Source organism: Ambystoma mexicanum, chromosome 12 (assembly GCF_040938575.1).
Source record: "Ambystoma mexicanum isolate Mex_15411 chromosome 12, UKY_AmexF1_1, whole genome shotgun sequence".
Lineage (NCBI taxonomy): Eukaryota > Metazoa > Chordata > Amphibia > Caudata > Ambystomatidae > Ambystoma > Ambystoma mexicanum.
In genome coordinates this window covers 375,701,011-375,722,989 of record NC_090936.1, presented here as the reverse complement: position 1 = coordinate 375,722,989, position 21,979 = coordinate 375,701,011, and the positions used below count along the sequence as shown (strand labels likewise).

Sequence of the window (21,979 nt, the reverse complement as noted above, 5' to 3'; positions counted from 1 at the left end):
AGACCGTTGGGCGGAGGTCAATCCGAACGGCAGGACCCGAAACTGAAAGTGCGAGTCGCCAGCCGCAAACCTCAGGTATTTTCTGTGCTTGGGATGAATCGGCACATGAAAGTAAGCATCCTGTAGGTCCAGAGACACTGTCATGATCTCTGCTTCCAAAAGGTCAGGGTTTTCCCAACTCCCTTGGAAGCAGATCCATAACCCAGGTTCCGAGTGCCAACCAGTCCCAATTGGGACCTTTTGGACCCAGTCCTGGCGCCAGTGGCACCAGGCTCATAAATATGCCCAGTCCCAGCGCTGGAAGCGCCGGGCTCATAATGCTTGGGTGGACTTACCTGCAGCAGACCATGCTGCTTACTTGCCTGCCAGTTGAGCCTCTGATCCTCTTCTGTTTGGAACTACTTTTCCTGTTGGGTGGGGCAGGAGCCACTCCCTAGATTCAGAACACTGGAACTCTTCTGGAAAGCAGGAACTCTTTTCTTACCTAGGCGTGGCTGTGGAAGGAGACACCTAAGCACTACAGGAGGCTATTTAAACCACACCCGATGGATGAATCTTGCTTTGCGTTATTCTGCATCCTCTGCAGCAGAACGCTCATCGTGTCTTCTGCATCTGATCCTGGGCCTAAGGAAAAAGGCTTACCATCCTGAATCCAGTCTTCAGCAACACCTATAAAGATAAGAAAGAACAGGTTAGCATTACGGTCTTCAGTGACAGCTCTTCACTTACCTGGTCCATCGGCTGTCACCAACGCCTCGCGCTGCATTCCGGCATCTGAAAGACAAAGGCTTACCTACTCTTCGTGCGCTCCGGAGGTCTTCACACTGCATTCCGGCATCTGAAAGACCAAAGCTTACCAACTCTTCGCACGCTCCGGAGGCCTTCGGCGCTGCATCCCGCATCTGAAAGACAAAACAAGGTGCGTTTAAAGACATTGGGGAACTTTAATACTCACGTGCCATTACTCCTTTCCACATCTAACCCAGTGGGTATTCCGGCACCCTGCAGCCGCTCCGAACTTGTACCTGCAAAATAAAAAGACAGTTAGAGCGCATCGTGAAGCAGGCAACAAGCGCTTACTTACGTGCTTCCAGGCGCTTCTATTCATCACACGGGCTCCATCTTCAACTCACTTCAGCCCGTATTCCGCCATCGCCGGAACCCTGCAAAACAAGAAACATCATTACTAAAGACTTTAAAGACATTAGAATTACTCGAAACTTACCGTTCGTGCAGTAAACGACGGACAGCAGTCCTCTGAAGTCAAGAGGCCTGCTCCCCTTATCCAGTGAAGAAACTGGTTACAGCACCCTGCCCCGAGGCAGATGGAGAGCACGGCGTTCACTTACCTAAGGTGAGAGCGTTAACCTTTGGGGTTCTACAGGAGAAGAGAAAGGGAAGAAGAGAGAGACATTCAATAACCCAGTTCCTTAATCCCTTATTTTCTATCTGCAGACATCTTACCCTTCGAGTCAGACATACAGTGCACAGAGGTCCAGCCCAAAGAGCCAGCCGTGTGTTACACATCACCTTTGAAGATACGGTATACGCCCAGTCAAGACCGGCGCCTCTACGGGAATCAGGTGAGCGTTACAGACACCCACCAATCCTGAAGTTGAAGGGCCTGGAGGACTTGAGAAAGGGTAACCATCTTGAACTCATTTCTGAAAAGTTTGTTCAACCAACACAAGTCCATCATGGGTCTCAATCCCCAGTCTTTCTTCGGGATCAAAAAATAAGGGGAAAACCAACCCTTGTTCCTCTCCGCTACAGGCACCAGTTCTATAGTACCTTTCTCCAGCAGGGTTAAGATTTCCCGCGCAAGAGCTGATCCGGAAGCTTCAAAGAGTTTCCCTGGTGGATTATCGTGAGGCCGCTGATGGAAGGGATGGCAGTAGCCGTGGGCTATGGTATCCAGAACCCACGCATCTGAAGTAATGACCCGCCATTCGTCTAGATGCTGAGACAGTCTGCGCCCAACCGGAAAACCATGGGACATGGCCTCATGACTGTTTGGAAGTGGCTGCGGCAGTGCCTGAAGGCAAAGAGGCAGTGCCTGAGCGGCTTTGGCACCACGATTACCCCGACCACCACAGGTACTTTTTCGCTGGCCCCTTTGACTGGCAGCCCCTCCTGTTCTACCAAAGGAGGAGGAGTAGTAGTAACGAAAATAACCCTCCCTCCATTGCTGTCCCCTAGTATGAAAAGGCAGAGGTTGACGCACAGCTGCGCTTAAAGATTTAGCCGCAGCTTTCGAGGTCTGCAACCTCTCAAGGCTCTTGTCAGCCTTGCTGCCAAACAAATGTGCGCTCTCAAAGGGCATGTTCAGAAGACGGGCCTGCACATCCGGAGCAAAACCTGACTTTCGCAAATCTGCGTTTAACGGTGCTTGCAGCCAAGTATCGGCTAACACTGCCGGCCGTATCCAAACGCGAGTGAAGGGATTCACACATGGCATCCTTGCTGTCTTGCACGAGAGCAAGGAACCCATCCCTTTCTTCGCCCTCGGGAATATGCTCAGCCGCTAAAGAAATAGTTCCACAGAGTGTGTGAGAACCTTGTGTTAGGCAGAATCCTGTGCAGTTCCCTTGGGGACCACTGCAAAAAGATGAAGACTACAGGAGTAAGCAGTAAACCCAATTGGTAGCAGTCTGTACCACCCAGATTTACCTGGTAGCTGTGGCTGAGCAGTCAGACTGCTCTCAAGAAGAGTTAGGCAGTATACAGAGGATACACAATAGGACTAAAAACACAGTAGAACAAGCAAACACTGACCAGAGCTTTGTATCAAAAGTATATAATTATTTATTTAACACACACTTTAGAAAATACACTAGCACTATTAATCAAAAGCAAGTTCCAACACAATCAGAAAAGTATTTACACCTCCCTTAGCAATTACTAGGCAAGTCGAAGTTAAAACACCACTTTTTGTCAAAACAGAAGTGCGCGCGTAGCTCAGATGGCACTCCAATAATTAGGTTAAAGGGAGAGAAAAAGGCAGGTCATAAAAATAAAACAGTTCCCAACATTTTTAAGAGACAAAATCAAATTACTGAAGGCAGGGTATACTGTAGAGCCAAAGTGCATAGGCCAGGCCCACTTTGAATGGAGCCAGGCGAAATGTGCCCAAGATCACACGGTTTAGCAATGCATTCAAGACTTTGCAGAAATGTTCAAAAGAGGTTGGGGTGGTTCAAAAGATAAAGTTAGAAGGTCTGGGGGCAACCCAGTTGGAAAGCCAAGGATTTAAGGGCCACCTTGGGCAACCCGAAGAAAGGGAGGCCAGGTGGAACAGTACCTTAAAGAGTGAGGAAGCTCCAGTGGTGGCAGTTGTTCCTGGCAGCGGGTGCAGTTCATGGTTTCGACCAGGGGAAGAGAGGATCCCGTCGAGGAGGAAACTTAGAGTCGTTGCACTGCCCAGGGAAGAAACCAGCCGCGGAGTTTGTCTGTGAAAAGGTGTGTTCCTGGTATTCGCGGTCACAGTGGTGCAGCTTGGCTATCCGGCCGCCGGGGTGCTTGGCACGGGCGATTCGACCAAGAGACGTCCTGGAAGGCGAAATGGCGAACTGGTTGATCCCACCAGCTCAGAGGAAGAAGACTTTCAGCAGAATATCTTCTCTTGTCGTCGGGAAAGTGGTGCTGTCGTTGCAGATGGCTCAGCTTCTCCTCTCTTCGGATTTCTTAGGTCCTGTGGCGACTTCTGAATTTCCAGTCCCAAAAGCCCTGCTTTTATGCAGAAAAGTCCCCATTCAACAGCCTAGCTGTCACTCAAACATGCTAAGTGGTGAGCCGGGCGGCTCACCACTGGCCCAATCAGAACAGAGTGCGACTTGGGTTGCTAAGGCAACGCAGTTCAGGGTGCCAATTCCCCCACCCACACATCCTGTGGAACCCAGACAGAGTGGCACCAGTTGGAGGGCTTCTGTGGAGAAGCCCGCCAAAAAGTGGAACAAAGGGCCCGACCTTGGTTGGAGTTAGAGACGGACACAAACGCCATTTTAGAAAAGAGTTCTGGCAAAAAGACCCAACAGTGATTTAATATTAAATAAATAAACCAGCGGTATCTTTAATATTGCACCAAAAAGTGGTGCGTTTAAAATCAATGGGAAAATCCCATAGGAAATATTCCGGTGGAATATTTTGCGTGGTAACCACTGCCACCAGCCAGAAACTCGACAAGGGGGGACTGGACAGTGCCCCCTTGGAAACAGATCCAGGGGCAATCGAATTAACCCCTGCCAGTACTTACACAATATGATGGTTTGTACTGGTTCTGTTCACAATTTTGGACTAGTAAAGTCAATGGTGACTTTACATGCCCTGGGAGACAGTCAGTCCCAAGGTATGGAGTCTATGTTTGGGAGTCACTATGACACCCCTGTGTTACTGCACTGAGGGTGCTGTGTAACACATACACAAAAACAGATAATACCTTATGGAGTAAGAGACCCCATAGCCCATAGGCACACAAAAAGTCAAAGACATACCTCAAATCATGTCTAAGAATGGGAGGAAGAGAGTCTCACTCTTAGCAGGAGAAAAAAACAAACACCAAAAATCCAGCAAAGCTGCTGGGGACTCACTAGGTTTGGAAAATGAGCCTTATAAGAGAATTCTCCCTAACACATTGCTAAGGGATTAGTGGAGTTGGCTGATTTCAAGGCCATGCTCCCAGTAGAAAATACCTTCCGAGCTCAACCGTCGAAGCACTTGTCGTCCCCATCAGGAGGGATGGTAGGGTACGCCGCCTGTCTCGAGGTGGCCGTAGCCGCCTGAACCACCAAACTCTCGGGAGTGGGTTGAGTGGATAAATAGATGGGGTGACTAACAGAAGGGCGGTACTTCTTTGTCGAACATTTATTAACAGCCGGAAGAGATTCAGGGGACTGCCAAGCAGATGCCACCCTTTTCTGTAAGGTGAGATGAAACGGCAACACTGGGTCAGAAGAAGCACCATGAGCCGTTAGATCATCCTGTACAAAGTCTTCAGGAGGACTGGACCATCACAGATACTCTGAGACCCTAGCCATGAGCCTCCTGTATGAAGACCCGGCATGAGCCCCAGGCTCAGGCCTACTAAATTCCACTCCCGGAAAAGTGTCCAACCCACTGGCGTCATGAAGGGTTTGCCTCAACTCCTCCAACTGACTGTCTCCAGAAAAAACTGGAGCCACATCAAGTTCACCAGGGTCCTCAAAATCAGACCTTTCTTCCTCTTCATGAATGTCATCCAAAGGGAGGTGAAACCCTGGCCTGGGGACAGAAGAGGGCCTGGTGTCCAAAACTGGCCTCACAGACTTCCCAGTAGCCTTTCTAGGATGATCCATGAGATCTAGGTACTCCACAGGCAAATTGCTTGCAAAAATACCCAAAGGCGTCAAGGGCGCTGAAGGCTTCGACGTCGAGAGCGACTACCTTGACGTCGTGATCGCCGAAGGCTTTGGTGTCGACACTGGTGCCGACGGCGCCGTGGGCTGATAAGACGGCAATGCGTCGACGTCCGACGAGACCGTTCCTTGCCGGCTGCATTAGAAGGCGCGACCAGAACCGTGCCCTGCGATTGGAATATCGCTAACAGCTGCTCCTTAAAGGCAGCCCATTCCTCCGGAGTAGAGGACTTCGTCGGGCATGCCACTTTCCTCGGGGCACCATCCTCAGGACAATGGGGAAGACGACCGGTGACGGCACTTCTTAGAGTGATAGGACGAGGAAGAAGAATGGCGGGAATCACTGCGGGACCGAGGTCCCCGGGCCACCTCCCGACACAGAGATTCACCCCTCGAGTAGTCAGTGGCAACCCCCTTGGACGATTTAGATTTTCGGGACTTACTAGGCTTAGAGCCCCTACCTACCTGGAGCTTCCCCTTACGCTCCCGCAAGGCCTTGGCAGTCAGCGACTGGCATTTCGAACAGTCTGGTTTGTGCGACTCACCCAAGCAACACAAACAAATGCGATGCGGGTCAGTGATCGACATTTTCGACTTGCAGTACCGGCAAGTCTTGAAGCCAGACCGCGGAGTCGGAGGGGTCGAAGAAAAAGACATCTCAATGATGAACACACGAGGCGCCCAGAGTTTCACAAAGCAACACGTTCACGGAAAAAACAGAACTGAGGCTACGGGCACCGGGCGTCCCATTTATAACATCCGGTGATGTCGCACTCGACCAAGGCCTCCGAGGGACATCAACCAGACATCATCAACGCAGGATGCCCTCTGCTGAAAAAGTTTCGGAAGTACACAGCTGTGGACATTGTATGTCAAAGATGTGGAATAGTTTGGAGGACACAATCCATTCGAATTGTCATTTTTTCAGCCTGCCTTGCCTTTTTAGAAGGGGCATACCATAGACAAATCCGCTTGGGCCCACCCCAAAGAAGCAGTCCAAACCGAACTGATAGGTCATGTCTCTTCTACAAGAAACCAGAAAACCACAGACATGCTGCCGCCTCATTGGACATAGTGAGCTGTAGCTTGGGTTTCTTTTTAAACTTTATTTATGTTTTATAGAAAGTTAATCGCAAGATACAACCTCAAACTGCCCAACAGCGGGCCAGGTAATATGCGCCAAAACATCCCCTCCCTTCCCGACCCCTCCCCCGTCCCCCCGCCTGTCGCAACACAAAGAATCGGTGATGTTCAATAATGCCTTGCACTGATCATTCCCAACGTCTCTCACAAGGCGGCCTACGTCCCGTGGACCTCCCTGCGGTCAGCCTGGTGATGAGGAGGAGTTGCTTTGAGAGTTCATCAGATATGCAATATAAGGCCCCCAGATGTCTGGGGCGCGGCCATGCAAAGTAAAAAAAAAATGTAATGTTTTAATGAACTCAGTCTCCACATCTTGACAGTGGAGAACATCCCTTCTGCCAGGGGGGGCGGGACCTGACCCCAGGCCATGGCCACCCTCCTGCGCGCCAGAATCAGCAGAATGTTTGCGAGTTTCCTCATCGCAGGTAACAAATGTTTGGTCAACCCAAGCAGCGCCACTGTGGGAATAAGCGTCAACTCTTCACCAATTATCGCCTCCGTCTCCTGGATGACTTGGGACCAAAAAGCTGGACAACGCTGGACAGCTCCAGGCGAGGTGGAGGAAGTCTGCAGCTGGTTTTCCGCACCTCTCACACTTTGCCTCTGGGTTGTGTATGTACCTTTTGGCTGGGGTGTAATAAGTTTGGTGTAGGTAATGGAAGTGGATCCGCTTAAACCTTGAGTTCAGGGCAACCCTTTGAGTTTGACCGAGTATGCAAGACCATTCATCATCGGGGATGGTGGCCTGGAGTGCCTCTTTCCATCTCCCTTTCGTGCGTGGTTTTTCTGATGTTGTGTCTGTTATGAGGGCTCTGTATATGGAGGATATCAGTTTACCCTCCCCCTGAGCTTGGATCACACTGGAGTAGTGCCCATGTTGGAGGTTGATGTGGGAAAGATGGAAATAGAGCTTGGATCACACAGCGTAATCTAATGTATACAAATATGTCCAAGGAAGAGTTGCTGCCTCTCTCCTTGGCCTGTCGGAGTGATAGGAATGTTCCATCGACGAATAGGTCACCAAGTGTCTGGGTTTGTGTTTTGTCAGCCCATTGGAGGACACTTTCTCATTTGTGAGGGGTATCCCAGGAATTAATTTAACAGGTAGTAGCGGAGAGTATCTGATTGTTCGTATTTTTGGGCTATCTTTTTCCACATTGCGTAAGTGGTCAACACCACATTTAGTGTGGTGTATGGGGTTGCTTGTTGGCTGATAATGACTGCTCTTAATAGATTGGGAGAAGCCAGGGCACGCTCTATTTGTACGTGGGGCCTGATTAAGTAGGTAGAGTACCAATGGCTCAGAAAGTGTGCTTGAGAGGCCCAGTAGTATCTTTCTATATCGGGGAGTGCGAGCTCGCCCCTCCTTGTCGGGGGAGTAAGCTTCGCGTATGCCACTCGCCATGATTTACCGGCCCAGATTAACTCAAGTATGAGACTTTTTAGCTTCCCCAGAAAGTGCCGCGGAAGTAATAGTAGAATATTAGTGCACAAAGAGGAGTTTTGGTAAGATCACCATCTTTACCAGCGACGCTCTGCCCCAAAGCATCAGCGGCAATGTCTTCCACCTGTGTACCTTCTCTTGGAGAGTTTTAAACGTGCATTCATAGTTATCCTGAATGAGGTCTTGGTGGTTCAGTGATAGCAGGATCCAGAGATATCTGACGAAGGTGTTTTCCCACCTAAAGTTGAACTCATCTGTGAATTTTGGGGTACAGGGAGTCAGGGGAAATATTACTGACTTGGAGTGATTGATTGTCAGGCCTGATACCACGCTGAACTTTATTATCTCTTGCATTATTGGGTTGAGATTTTCAGTGGGGTTTTGGAGGAATAGCACCACATCGTCGGCATAAAGCGAGATGATCACTTTGTGGGGACCCAAGGCGAGCCCTCTGTGGAGATGTTGAGTGCGCAAGTTCGAGGCCAGCGCTTCCATCACTAATGTAAATATTAGCGCTGACAGTGGGCACCCCCGTCGCGTCCTACGCCGAAGGACACGTTTCGATTTCTCCGAACCCAAGACAATGGTTGATTGGGGTTTGTTATATAGTATTGCTACAAGTTTTAGAAACTGGTCACCCAAGCCATGTTGTCTGAGGACCGCAAACATAAAGGGCCATTCGAGAGAGTCAAAAGCCTTTTCGGCATCTAGGAGGATTGCAGCTGCCTGTTGAGTGGGCTCTATCGCCGCCATGGCTCCGAACACTCCTGATCCCGAATGTCGTGTTGCGACCAGGTATAAAACCAGCCTGGTCAGCTAGTACCAGTAGTGGCATCCGGGGCATTAGTCTATTAGCTAAAACTTTGGCAAGTATTTTATTATCTAAATTTATTAGGGAAATTGGTCTGTAGGAACCACATTCTTTTACGTAAAAAAGAAAAGTCCCCCGAAGAATTACATTAGCTTCCCTTATGGTTTGTGGGAGGATGCCCGTCTCCAGTGCTGCCTCATATACTCTTGGGAGGAGGGGGTGGGGGGGGAGGGAGGGGGGAGGGGGGGGGGATTACCAACGGAGCAAATGTTTTATAGAATTCACGAATCAGGCCATCGGGCCGGGGGCTTTGGTGTTGGGTAAGATTTTTATCACTTCTAGGATCTCATCTTGTAAAATGGGCTCGTTCAGAGGTTCGCAGAGTTCACGCTCCACCCAGTAAAGTTCTGTATCTGCTAGATAGTTATGTAACAGTTCCTCGTTATTTATGTGGCGTGTGTTGTATAAGTTTTGATAGTAGGAGTGAAAGGTGTCAAGTATTTCTGATTCAGTGTGAACTAGGGACCCTTGTGGGGTGGATTCTCTCCACCAGGGTGGGCATTCTATCTGCAGCGATCAGACTGGCTAAGAGTGCTCCAGGACGTTGTCCCTCGCCATATTGGCGTATCTGATGGCCGCGTCGCAAGAACTTCATCTCTCGCTCTGCTAGCACCATACATTTGAGCAGTTCTCCCTTAAGTTCTGCTTGGGTGTTTGGAGTTAGTGTCCGCGCACTGTTCTAGGGCTTTCAGGCGTTCCTCACTGACCATCAGCTTGCGACGCATTGTCTTTAATATTCCGTTTTCTTTGGCGATACACACTCCTCTTATATAACACTTCAAAGTTTCCCACAGTATCCCGCCGAAGAGACTGAATTTTGATTGTTGTCTAAAAAGGATGTTATCTCCTCACGTAGCTCCGCTGCGAAGGCTTGATCTGTCAGTGCTCCAGGCTTGAATCGCCATTGTGGTGCAGTTGGTTTAGTATCAGGAAGGTTGCATTCAAGAGTCACTGTGGCATGGTCGGAGAACGTCTTGGGGAGAATCTGGCAACAGCCCCATTGGAGAATGCTGTGAGCGGAGACGGGCAGATGGTCTATGTGGGAGCTGGATTGGTGAACTGCGGAGTGAAAAGTATAATTGCGTTTCTCCAAGTTACTGTGCATCCATATGTCAGATTGTATGCTTTGCAGATCTCTTGCACTTGAAGTCTGGCTTTGGATGACTGCGCAGAGGTGGTTTGCGATCAGCCTTTTTGCGGGTCGAGATGGGTGTTGAGGTCGCCGCCCCAGATGATGTTTGTTGGTCCATACAGTGCGAGTCAGGACAGGACCCAATCGAAATTATTTGGACCATCCACGTTGGGGCCGTATGAATTTATGAGCGTGACGTCCTGCCCAGCTATGATGCCTTGTACCAATAGGCCTTTGCCTTCACTGTCCTTCTCCACCCTCTTTAGGCAAAAGCCGACTCTGGTGGTGTTGATGGTGGCTACCCCTCCTGGCGTAGGACGAGTAGTAAGAAAAATAGCTGTGACAACCCCAATCTCGGGCCCATACGTGTTCTTTTTGTGGGGTGAGATGTGTCTCCTGAATCATTGCCACTTCCATTTTGTGCCGCTTAAAGAACTGCAGAATCTTCCTTGCTTTTGCGGGAATGTTACCTCCCCTAATGTTCCAAGTTGCTACTTTGAATCCACTGGGTGGGTCTTCTATTCACTCGCCGTGAGCCAGGACTTGGCCAGATGTGATGAGGTCTAATAGGGCCGGGGTCAGCCAAAACGCAACACAACTTTGATAAACAGTACCTTACACGGACAACCCCCCTTGTCCGTTTGGTGTCCCCCCCAAAATAAAAATACTGCTGCACGCGGGGCGCTAGTGACCTCCCAGGGGAAGAGGCTCCTTGAACTTGATGTAGTGGATCCTGTCGTGCAGTGCCACTCTTCGTGGCTGTTCTCTTATGTTACTGCGGCTCCTGGAGGGTTTCTTTCAGCGCGTCCCTTTCTAGAGGCCGACCGGCCTCTGTTTGAAGCTGAGCAGCCATGCCCGTCAAGGAATAGGGCAGCGTCTTCGGGTGAGTTGAAGAAGTGCGTTTTCCCTTCAAAATGAATGTGGAGCCTAGCAGGGAAAAGCATTGAGTATGTGATTTGGTTCTCCCGCAGCCGAGATTTTACCGCTAAAAAGGATCTTCTTTGGGCTTGGACTGCTGGGGAGAAGTCGGGGAAGAGTTGAATTGTGTCCCCGTCGTATTGGAGAGTCCCTTTCTCCCTTGCTAGTCTCAGGATGGTATCTCGGTCTTTATAGTTTAGCAGCTTCATAATTATTGGACGGGGAGGTACTCCCGGCGCTGGTTTGCCGGTTGGGATCCTGTGCGCCCTTTCAATCACGAATAAGTGCGAGAGAGCTGTGTCGCCGAATAGGGCACTGCACATTTTTTCCATGTGGTCTTTCATTTTGTTGGGAGTTGCTTGTTCCCTGATTCCTATCAGCCTTATGTGGTTGCGTCTGGATCGCCCCTCTAAATCTTTATTCTTGGCCATGACCGTTCTCATTTGGTTCTTTAGTGTGGACACTTTTGCAGTGAGTGAGGTTGCGCCGTCATCCAGGTCTGAAATTCTCTGTTCAGCATTATCCAGTCTATCTTTATGCTAGTCCAGAGGTGTTGCAGCAGGTCCATTTTGGACGCCAACGTATCCATTTTGCTATCTAGATTCTCTATTCCTGTTTTGAGATCGAGGAGTATCTCGCTTATGTCTGCTTGCCGCTGGTGGCCGTCTTCATGTTCGTTGTGATTAAGCAAGGGTTCCGAGTGGTCCTCTTGTCTTGGAGTCTTTGACGCTGGATTCGAGTCGAAATCAAGTTTCCGCTGTGATATATCATTCTTCCCCATCCTGGCACTAAACTCTGAGCCCCTTAGCGTCTCCACACTGGTGTGCCACAGGGAAACGGAATTGAGACGGACAGCAGGATTGTGACACGTGAGTAGAGGGAGCGATCCCGTAAGACTGGGGCGTTAGACACTATTGTTTGCTACTTGGCACTTGCTAATGATGCCACCGGGAGGAGAGGAATCAATCGTGCACACTATCTGTTGGGGGGAGGGGAGACCTGGCCCCACCGTCTCATGTTACGATTCCTCACCTACTGGGATGAGTGGAGGAGGGTGTTTGCGAGCTTCAGCCTCTGGATGGTGGGGTCTTTGAGCCACTTCGCCCACCGCCGAGTGATGCAGAGATGAATTGACTTTATATTGAGGGCACGTTTACTGGATGCACTATACACTGGGCTGTGCTTGTAGATGCTTCCGTGTAGACCCCAGGTGTTTGGTAGCTGCTTGCCAGAGTGTTGGGGCGCCTGCTCCTGCTTTTGGCCCCTTATTGTGCTGCTGTAGGAGCTGCTTGCCTCGGATGAAAGGCAGTGAGCATGGGGGGCCCAGCCTTCTCAGCACTCAGCCCTCTCTAGTTGTTGCTCTCCACTCCAGAAGTGGAAGCTTTCCAGCGCGTGACCGAGCACCGCGTTGGAGGCGATTTACTGCTGCTCTCCTCCTGCGGGCCGGCCACGCTCTAATGCACACTTCTCACGCACCTCCACTTGTGTGCACATCCCCGCCGGGGCCCCCGCTGCACCTCTCACCTCAGCGGGCGACCCCCGCCAGGAATGGCTTCATCGACGTTGGCCCGGCTCCTCCTCTGATGCAGCCCCTCCGCCGCGGCACCCCGGCGCCCGCACACGCCACCGGAGGTACCTCCGCGCGGCCGTTGATCACTCAGCGTGACCCGCTGGCTCACCCAGCCCAGCCAACCTCACACTGCGCAGGGATCCCCGGCACCCGCGTGCCCCGAGCCAGAGGCGTCGTTCTGCAGATTTCTCCCAGGGGCAGGGGAGGGTACCGACCGCGGAACCGTGGCCTCCGTCCGGCACAGGCCTCAGCTGCCTAGAGTCTCGGGACACAAAGAGCGATCGCCACTGAGATTTCCTTCACCGGCTGCACAGAGCTTGCTGGTGGACTTGTGGTTGTGTGATAGCCGCGGCAAGACGGCAGGATTGCAGCGTTTGAAGCAGGATTAATAAGGAGCTTCCAGGGAGCTCACAGAGGAGCCACCATCTTGGGTGGTCCTCTAGTGCCCTCATAGCTTGGGTTTCTTGACCCAACAAGTTTGTGACCCATATCTGGGCATATCCATTCTGCTCGCTGTGACAAATTAAAAATGAAAGGTTATGAAGGAATCTTTACTTTTAATTCCTCTGTGAAACCCTCCAGACCATCATTTCTCAGCCTGTCATGCAGACAGCTTCCGATGAGAACATCTTCGCTGTTAACAGAGGGATGAGAGCCTCAGTTTGCTGGCATTTCTGCAGTTGTTGGCAGGAGGAGCGAGTTTGCTGGGGAAAATCCAGTCTCTAGTGGGTGTAGGACAGTCTTCCATACTACTCCATCCTTGATAACAAACCAACTGACTTAATGAGTTGAGCCAGCGAATGGGCAAGCTAGGATTTCATTGCTGGGCATAGATTTTTATAACCGCAAATCTTTCCTCTACATATTTCTATAGTAGGAGGGAGTGGTAGTAGTTTTGATCCTCCAGCACCAAAACATACTTTGCTGCACTTATTTCTTGTATTCAGTCATCGGGGAGGAAGGCAGCATAATCTGCCTCGTACTGCCCAACAGTGAGGAGCAACAAGAACCTCTCACATTGGTTGCACCTGCCAAACATGCTCCTTTCCCACCCAAGGCATCCAGGCTCATCCTGTGTCTGGTGATCCAGTATATTGTTAGACAAGTGCATGACACCACCACCAATGAATCAAGAAGTGGATAATCAGAGTAAAAGAGGGCAAAAGGCACTGCTTTTTATCTATCATGGCATGTGTTGTTGAAGAAGAGGCTGGTGTTAGAAATGTATTTACAGTAGGTTGCAAAATGCCCAGCCAGAGGCATTTAAGGACGTGCTGCTTGTTGGATGGAGGTACTACTGTTCGATGCATGTTTTAATGTCAAAGTTCTGGACATGGACCGATTATGGTGATGGTCGTAATTATCCCAGCATTAAGGAAGGCATGGTATCAACAGTAAGACACTAGTGACACAGTTCAAGGGTGTTTATTTAACTTTCACTTTAAAGGCCCATCTAAACGTAAATGTACAAATGGGAGCAAGCTGCGACCATCAAGTAATAATAATGCAGTCCTAGTGTAGTCTTGTCAAATTAAAGAACAAGTTACTTTCTTACCTGGTAACGTTCTTTCAATGGCATAGTCCGACGACATATTCCATATCTATGACAGTAATCACCACAGCTGTGCCGCTTCGGAAAATCTTTCGGCGTCTGCGTCTTGAGTCGATGACGTCGATACGCTGTCCTCGAGGGCCTCCATCGAGCAGACGTCACCGGATGTTATAAGTAGGAGCACGACGCCTGTAGCCTCAGTTATAGTTTTTTCCCAGAAAGTGTGGCACCAATCTTCTGCCAGTATGACCACAGAAAGCCTTGCGGAAACGTAAGCTGCAATCGCATAAGAAATTCTGTAGTGGGGCAGATAGGGAGGGAGCGATATGGAATACGTCGGACCATCCCATCGAAACAACGTTACAAGGTAAGAAAGTAACTTGTTGTTCGAGGGGGGTTTGGGTCCTCCGACGTATTCCATATCTATGGCAGACTCCCAGAGCAGTACCAACTTCTGGAGGAGGGAAAAGAATTTAGAATATAGAAATTTAGAATCCCCAATTATATTGCAGAGTAAAGGACCACCTTGCCAAAGGCCAGATCCTGCCCATGGATAGAGTCTAGGGAGTAGTGTCGTACAAAAGTATTGACCGAAGCCCATGTGGCTGCTTCACAGATGTTACAAATAGGAACACCCCTCTGCAGGGCAGTAGAGGCAGCCATACCCCTAGTAGAATGGGCCCGTAAGCCTGCCGGAGGGTCCTTATCCGCCAAGCGGTAACATTCAGAAATTGCCAAGATAATCCATCTAGACAAAGTCTGCTTAGTAACAGCTTGTCCCAAACGCCTTCCAGCGCAACCTATAAAGAGCTGATCGTCCACTCTGGCCTGGGACATGCGTGAAATGTAGAAACTTAAAGCTCTTCTAGGATCCAACCTATGGAGCCTCTCCTCTTCCTTACCAGGATGCGGAGGAGGATAAAATGCCGGAAGAATGACCTTCTGGCTTAAATGAAATTCCGAGACAACCTTCAGAAGAAAGGAAGGACAAACTCTAAGGACAAACCTGTCCTTATGAAACACTGAAGGGTGGCTTAACAGAAAGTGCCTGCAACTCACTTACTCTGCGAGCCGAAGTGACCACAACCAAAAACACAGATTTAAGGGTTAACAGTATCAAAAGATAAGAATGTAAAGGCTCAAATGGAGCACCCATTAGAAAGTTCAGAACAAGGTTTAAATCCCAACCGGGCACCTGGAAAGGTGACGGCGGGAACACATTATGGAGTCCTTTGTGAAACTGAGAAATTAAAGGAATCTTGAAATAAGAACACTCCTCAGACGAGCGCTTAAATATGGACAGCGCCACCAGGTAACCTTTAATGGTACCCACTTGCAGGCCCTTGTGGGCTAACTAACGCAAAAAAGGATCCATATGCTTAACCATGCACCAGTCGCAGAACTTTCTCCAATGGCAACGGTACAGGCACTTGGTTGTAGGCCGTCTGGCCGAAAGCAACACCTCCATCACGTCTTCAGGGAGGTCCCAATCCTTATACCTCAACCTTTCAGAAGCCAAGCATGAAGGTTGAGGGATCTGACCTCTGGATGAAGAACCTGACCCCTCCCCCCCCCGTGAGAGCAGATCGTCTCGGTAGGGAAGACGACGTGAAGGGCAGATGGATAAGTCAAGAAGGTCCGGGTACCACGTTCTCCGGGCCCATCGCGGAGCAATGAGGATCACCCGGGAACCGAACCTCCGTAGCACTTGCGGGATGACGGGGACTGGAGGAAACTCGTACAGCAGTGGGAAGGACCACTCCACCACGAACGTGTCCCCTAAGGCTCCACTTGGAGGAAATTCCCGCGAGCAGAACTTTTCACATTTCCGGTTGACACTGGAGGCAAAGAGATCCACTTGTGGGGTCCCCCAAAGGGGTGAAGATCTCCAGGAGAATCTCCTGAGCCAGCTCCCACTCGTGAGAGATCGCGCTCTGCCTGCTTAGAGCGTCCGCCGTCTCGTTTCCGTCTCTGGCCAGAGGCACTGCAGAGATTGAAATTTCCTGGTGGATGGCCCAGAACCAGAGCTGCATCGCCTCCCTGCACAGAGGAAGTGACCCTGCCCTACCCCTTTTTTGTTGAGGTAGTGCATGGCCACTGTGTTGTCAGAATCAGGACATTCTTCCCTCGCACAGTCAGCAGAAAAGCCTTCAGGGCAAGCCTGACGGCCCTCCCCTCCAACAAATTGACATGGAGTCTGGGCTCCGACGGAGACCAACGACTGCTGACTGTCAACTCATTGGCATGAGCTCCCCATCCCGTGAGGGATGCGTCCGTCACGATAGTCACCTCCGGCCAGGGCAGCGAAAATGGAGCCCACCCTCATCAGATTGCCTTCGACGGCCCACCACAGGAGGTCCTGGGCGACCAAGGGTGGCACCTGAACGGGGTTAGACATCCTGCTGTAGGACTGACCACTGCATCTTGAGGGCCCATTGCAGATATCTCATCCGCAACCTGGCCTCTGGCACCAGAAGAATGCAGGATGCCAACCTCAAGAACTCAAACGCCGGGAGACTCTAGGCATGTTGAAACTTGTGCACCATCTGCAGAATGTGAGGAGCCCTCACCTGGGGAGGGAAACACTGCCCCAGGGACGTGTTGAGCACTGCTCCGATGTACTGGAGCCACTGAATTGGCGTCAAGTCGGACGACTTTAAGTTGAGGGAGACGCCCAGCTTGTGAAGGGAGTGGCAGATGACGGACAGATGATCCAGGACTTGCTCGGGAAAGCACGCCCTGATCAGCCAATCGTCCAAGTAGGGGCAGACGTGAATCCCCCCCTTTCCTGAGATACGCTGCCACCACCACCATGAGCTTGGTGAAAACCCTGAGGGCGGAGGTCAATCCGAATGGCAGGACCCGAAACTGAACGTGCGAATCGCCAACCGCGAACCTCAGGTACTTCTTGTGCTTGGGATGGATTGGCACATGAAAGTAAGCGTCCTTGAGGTCGAGACACCCCAACCAGTCCTGGAGCTGAAGGGCCTGGAGGACTTGAGAAAGAGTAACCATCTTGAACTTGTCCTTCCTGAGGAGCTTGTTCAAACCGCGAAAGTCCATGATGGGTCTCAATCCCCAGTCTTTCTTTGAAATCAAAAAATAAGAGGAATACCATCCCTTGTACCTCTCAGCTACAGGCACCAGTTCTATGGTGCCTTTCTCCAGCAGGGATTGTATTTCCTGCGCAAGGAGCGGATCCGGACTCTTCAAAGAGATTCCCTGGTGGATTGTCGTGAGGCCTCTGCCGGAAAGGAAGACAGTAGCCGTGGGCTATGATCTCCAGAACCCACACATCTGAAGTAATGGCACGGCATTCTACAAGATGCTGAGCCAGCCTTCCCCCAACCAGCGAACCATGGGACATGGCCTCATGACTGAGCTGAAGCAGCTGCGGCAGTGCCGGAGGGCAAAGAGGCAACTGCCTGAGCGGCCTTGGCACCTCGAGTACCCTGTTTTCCACCTCTGGTACTCGTACGGTGGCCCCTTTGACTTGAAGCTCCTCTCGATTTACCAAAGGATGAGTAATATCGAAAGGAACCTCCCCTCCATTGCTGTCCCCTAGGACGAAAAGGCGGAGGTTGGCGAACTGCAGGGCTCAACGACTTTACTGCAGCTTTCGAGGTCTGCAACCTCTCAAGGCGCTCGTCAGCCTTGCTGCCAAAAAGATGTTCACCATCAAAGGGCATGTTGAGGAGCCGGGCTTGCACATCCGGAGCAAACCTCGACTTCCGCAACCACGCAAACCTGAGTATTACGGTGCTTGCCGCCATGGACTGGCTGACACAATCTGCCATGTCCAGACCTGACTGAACAGACTCACACATGGCATCCTTGCCATCCTGCACAATAGCAAGAAAACCATCCCGTTCCTCCCCTTCGGGAATATGATCAGCCGCTAACGAAATACAGTTCCACAGAGTATGCGTGGAACTGTGACAAGGCACACACGGAGTTAGCTGCCTGTAACGCCATTCCCCCCCCCTGAAGAAAACACTTTCTTTGCCCAGCCATCAAAACGCTTGTCGTCCCTGTCAGGAGGGATGTTAGGGTACGACGCCTGCTTTGCTGGGGCCATAGCCGCCTGCCACACCAAACTCTTCGGAGTGGGGTGCGTGGTCAAGTAGCAGGTGTCGCTACTGGCTGGGCGGTATTTTCGCGGCAAAGACCTGCTCACTGCCGGGAGACGCTCCGGAGCAGTCCAAGCTGCTGCCACCCTTCTCTGCAAGGCCATATGGAATGGCAGTACCGGGTCAGTTGGCGGACCTTGGTCGAGGATATCAGTCAGGTCATCCTGCAGAAATTCCACTGGCGGCGCCGACCACCCCAAGTATTCCATGACCCTCGACATAAGGCGCCATGGGTGCCAGGCTCAGGCCTACAGAACTCCACCTCCGGAGAGGTGTCCAGACCACTGGCGTCGTGCAACGACTGACGCAGGTCTTCAATCTGGCTATGACCAGACAAAATCTCATCAGGTACCTCCTCAGGAACCATACCTTCCTCAGACCCTTCATCCACCTCAGAAATATAATCCAGAGGCTGGAATGAGGGCACAGAAAAAGGGACAAAGACATTTTTAGCCTTGGCCAGAGCCTTTCTATGGGGTTCCCCTGTGCCACGGGGTACCTCCGACAAAGCAGCCTCGAAAGGCGTTGATGGAATCTGCGTCAACGTCTAGCGTGGCGCCGACGGCTTCGACACAGTCCTCTAGGGCGGAGCCCCGAGCGTGTCCTTCGACAGCCTGGGCGCCGACGGCTTCCTCTGAGGCAGAGCCTCGAGAGAGTCCCTCGATGACCTAGGCGCCGAAGGCGTTGATGTCTTCTTCGAAGACCTCACAGGCTCAGCCGGTCTCGAGGGCGTCAAGGACCAACACCTGGAGCGGGCATGTCTAGAGCGACCATCCTTATCCGACCGGGACCTCGAAGGTGCCCAGTGATCGGGACGAACGCTCGAGCCCGAAGGCGTGCGAGTGGTGTCTCTAGCACGGTCACGGCCAGCGTCTTTCGATGGCGCTGACGGAACGGAGCCCTGCGACTGAAAAATCGCCAACATCTCCTGCCGGAAAGAATCCCATTTCGCAGAAGTGGAGTGCTTGTTGGGACAAGCCACCCGCCAACGGGCGGAGTCCTCGGACGAGGACTGGGAAGGCGACCGATGCCGGCGCTTATGTGAGTGCCTTGAAGAGGCAGAGGAATGGCGGGACCTACTCCTGGACCGAGACCCCCCCTGGACTTATGCCAATGATGCTGAGAGTCGCCCCTCGAATCATCAGTCGAAAGCCCAGTGGATCTCTACTTCCGGGGCTTGGCCACCTTACCTACAGAAAGCTTCTTACGCTCCCGCAAGGCCTTCGATGTAAGCGACTGGCAGACTACACAGTCATCTGTGTCGTGGTCCTCACCGAGGTACCAGAGGGAGGTATCGTGCGAATCCGTCAGACATCTTGGATCCGCAGTCCCGACACTTCTTAAAACCCGGCAGCGGGGTTTAAGAAGACGAAGACATCATGGAAATCTTCAAAACAAACAGGTTCGAATAACTCGAAAGAACAGAACTCGGAAGAACCGAGGCACGCCGAGATCTCCGAAGCGAACACGTTTGCGGAAAAAACAGAACTGAGGCTATGGGTGTCGTGCATCCTACTTATAACGTCGGCTCGACGGAGACCCTCGAGGACAGCGTATCGACGTCATTGACGCAGGACGCCGAAAGATTTTCCGAAGCAGCACAGCTGTGGTGATTACTGTCAGATATGGAATACGTCGGAGGACCCAATCCCCTCGAAAGGGCCTATACTAAAAAAAAGAAAAACTATTGCCAAACCTTACTACTAATGTACAAAATTATGTGGGGGTGATCTTCATGAAAAAGAAAGAAATGTTCACAAAACGATAAGACAGGATGTTCTGGCCGTTGGCCTACCTTCCTCATGTTTTCAGCACGGGACAAGGTGGTTCACTTGAGCAAAGCACACACTCTGAACTGTATCCTCGTACCACAGAATCCAATTTACAAAGTTCAAGACCTTCTGGGTCCAAGCCTCTTTAATACTTGCCAGTCTCTTGACATGCTAAACAAAAACAAAAACTTTCTTTTCCTTTTTCCAGTTATCAGTTTGGGTGTTCAGCCTGGATACCCCTCATGCGGGCTCAGATCCCTTTATACAACAAAAGTTCAATGTTGGATCCCCCTCTTCCGGACTCAGATCACTTTCCAACTAAGTTTAGATAATTCTTTCTCGGTTTACCCCGGATGACCCTCAGCCGGGCTCAGATCCCTTTTATTCACTCAGTCTCCTTAAGCCGGGCTCAGAGCAATTGTGAAAAAAATATCGACTTTCAAATGCACACAGGGTTTAGCTTGCCCCGTTGCATGACCACTTTAATCTCAATATTCTTTTTACTCACTCGGCATCAGTTGGATACCTAACAGACTTTCAGATGAGCACCCACGTGGCACCGGACCACTGTGTTTGGTATCTTTTCTTGGCGTCCCAAAGTTTAATTGTAAAGTTCAAATTCTATCTGCATAGCTCTTTGCAAACACCTCATACACTGTTCTTTGTACAATGTTGCCACTTGCAACCTTGGTTCAAAACATAAGCTGGTTTGGTATCCGTCTCTCCGACACACCGGCTCTGCTGTCTTTTGTGAGGCCGCTTTGTTGTAAGAGCCAAGGACAGTACCACGGTGGCAATCTCTCCTCCCCACCTTGGTAAACGTTGCAGGAGAGCCCCGGATACCTCCGACCCGCACTGAGGTTTGAGCAGCCTTAGTTCCTGGTCTTCGGTTTCGTACTTTCCAAGGCTCACAAAAGTAACTGTCTTTAGAGGTCACGGTTATGTCCATCCTTGCGACACACTCTGGGTCTCGTCGTCCTTGTACTAAATTGCCATCTAAACTGCGGTTTCCTCGTGCGGTTTGCCTCGCTCAGTGTGTGCTTTCGTGCTCCGCCTTTAATACGTGTGCGGAAGTGTGATGGAAGTCAGGTGTGTGTAATAATCCGTAATTGCCTGACCTTGCCTGTCCAAGGTGTTGGGACATGTCAAATATACAGCTCTGGTGTTAGTCCGTTGTCGCTCACGGTGAACTGTCCGTGAGAAAGTGTTTGTCAGAAAGAGGGTGGGGAGGTTGAATTCCAAGTTATCCTACCTGGTAGGATGGGGAAAAGGTGTTATTGGGAAGGAGATACCGAGTCTCGCCCTCTGATGTCCCACTGCCACTCCCCGAGGACCTCTCACCCAGGTGATCCTCCCGCACTGGTCCACGACCAGGAACTGGATCCAAAAGCGATGGCCGTGTCCAGGCTACCTGGATGACGGATCCCCCCCAGGGACTAGTGGGTGAGACACCTTCAGGTTTCTCACACAGCGCACTGAAGGACCACAGATATCAGAGCTGTCCACTCATGGTGCCCCTGCAAGGGAAACCTCATGATCTAATAAATGGAGAAAGTGGCTACAAGACAGAGGGATCTGAGAGGGTCTGAGTTTGTATCCCTGGCTCTCAATCTGTGTCTTCTCTGTCTTTCAGATGCCTGTAGGGAATTTCCCGACAAACAAAGCACTCCACCTCTGGTGTGAAAATCAGCCAGACAGAAATGTACAAACAAAATGATTTTCATCTGCTTGTGAAATGGTGCCTCATTTGTCTTGGAATAAGGGAAAAGGCAGCGTCATAGGGTTCTTAAAATGATTTTGGAACAGAATGTTCCGAAAAATGTATGAATGCTTCCAAAGTGGGAGGCGGGGTTTGACCCAAAACCGAACCAGTATCAGGTGAGAGGCACTAGGAACTCAGGGTAAGAAGTGATGGCAACACACAGGTTTACCATCTTACAGTTTTTACTGTGACAGAAAAAGTGAGGTGGTCATGCAGCATACTTATGGAAGAGGTGGAGAAGAAACTCTTGAGCATGATGGGCCACGTACAGCCCTGCAATAAGTCAAAGGGGATG

At 50.9% G+C, this 21,979-nt stretch overlaps 1 protein-coding gene across 3 annotated transcripts in view; it reads right to left on the bottom strand.

The window, feature by feature from the left end:
• TULP3 (TUB like protein 3) overlaps nucleotides 1–21,979 on the bottom strand; it is a 1,058,170-nt gene that overhangs the window by 246,998 nt on the left and 789,193 nt on the right. The gene's annotated exons all lie outside the window — the stretch shown is intronic.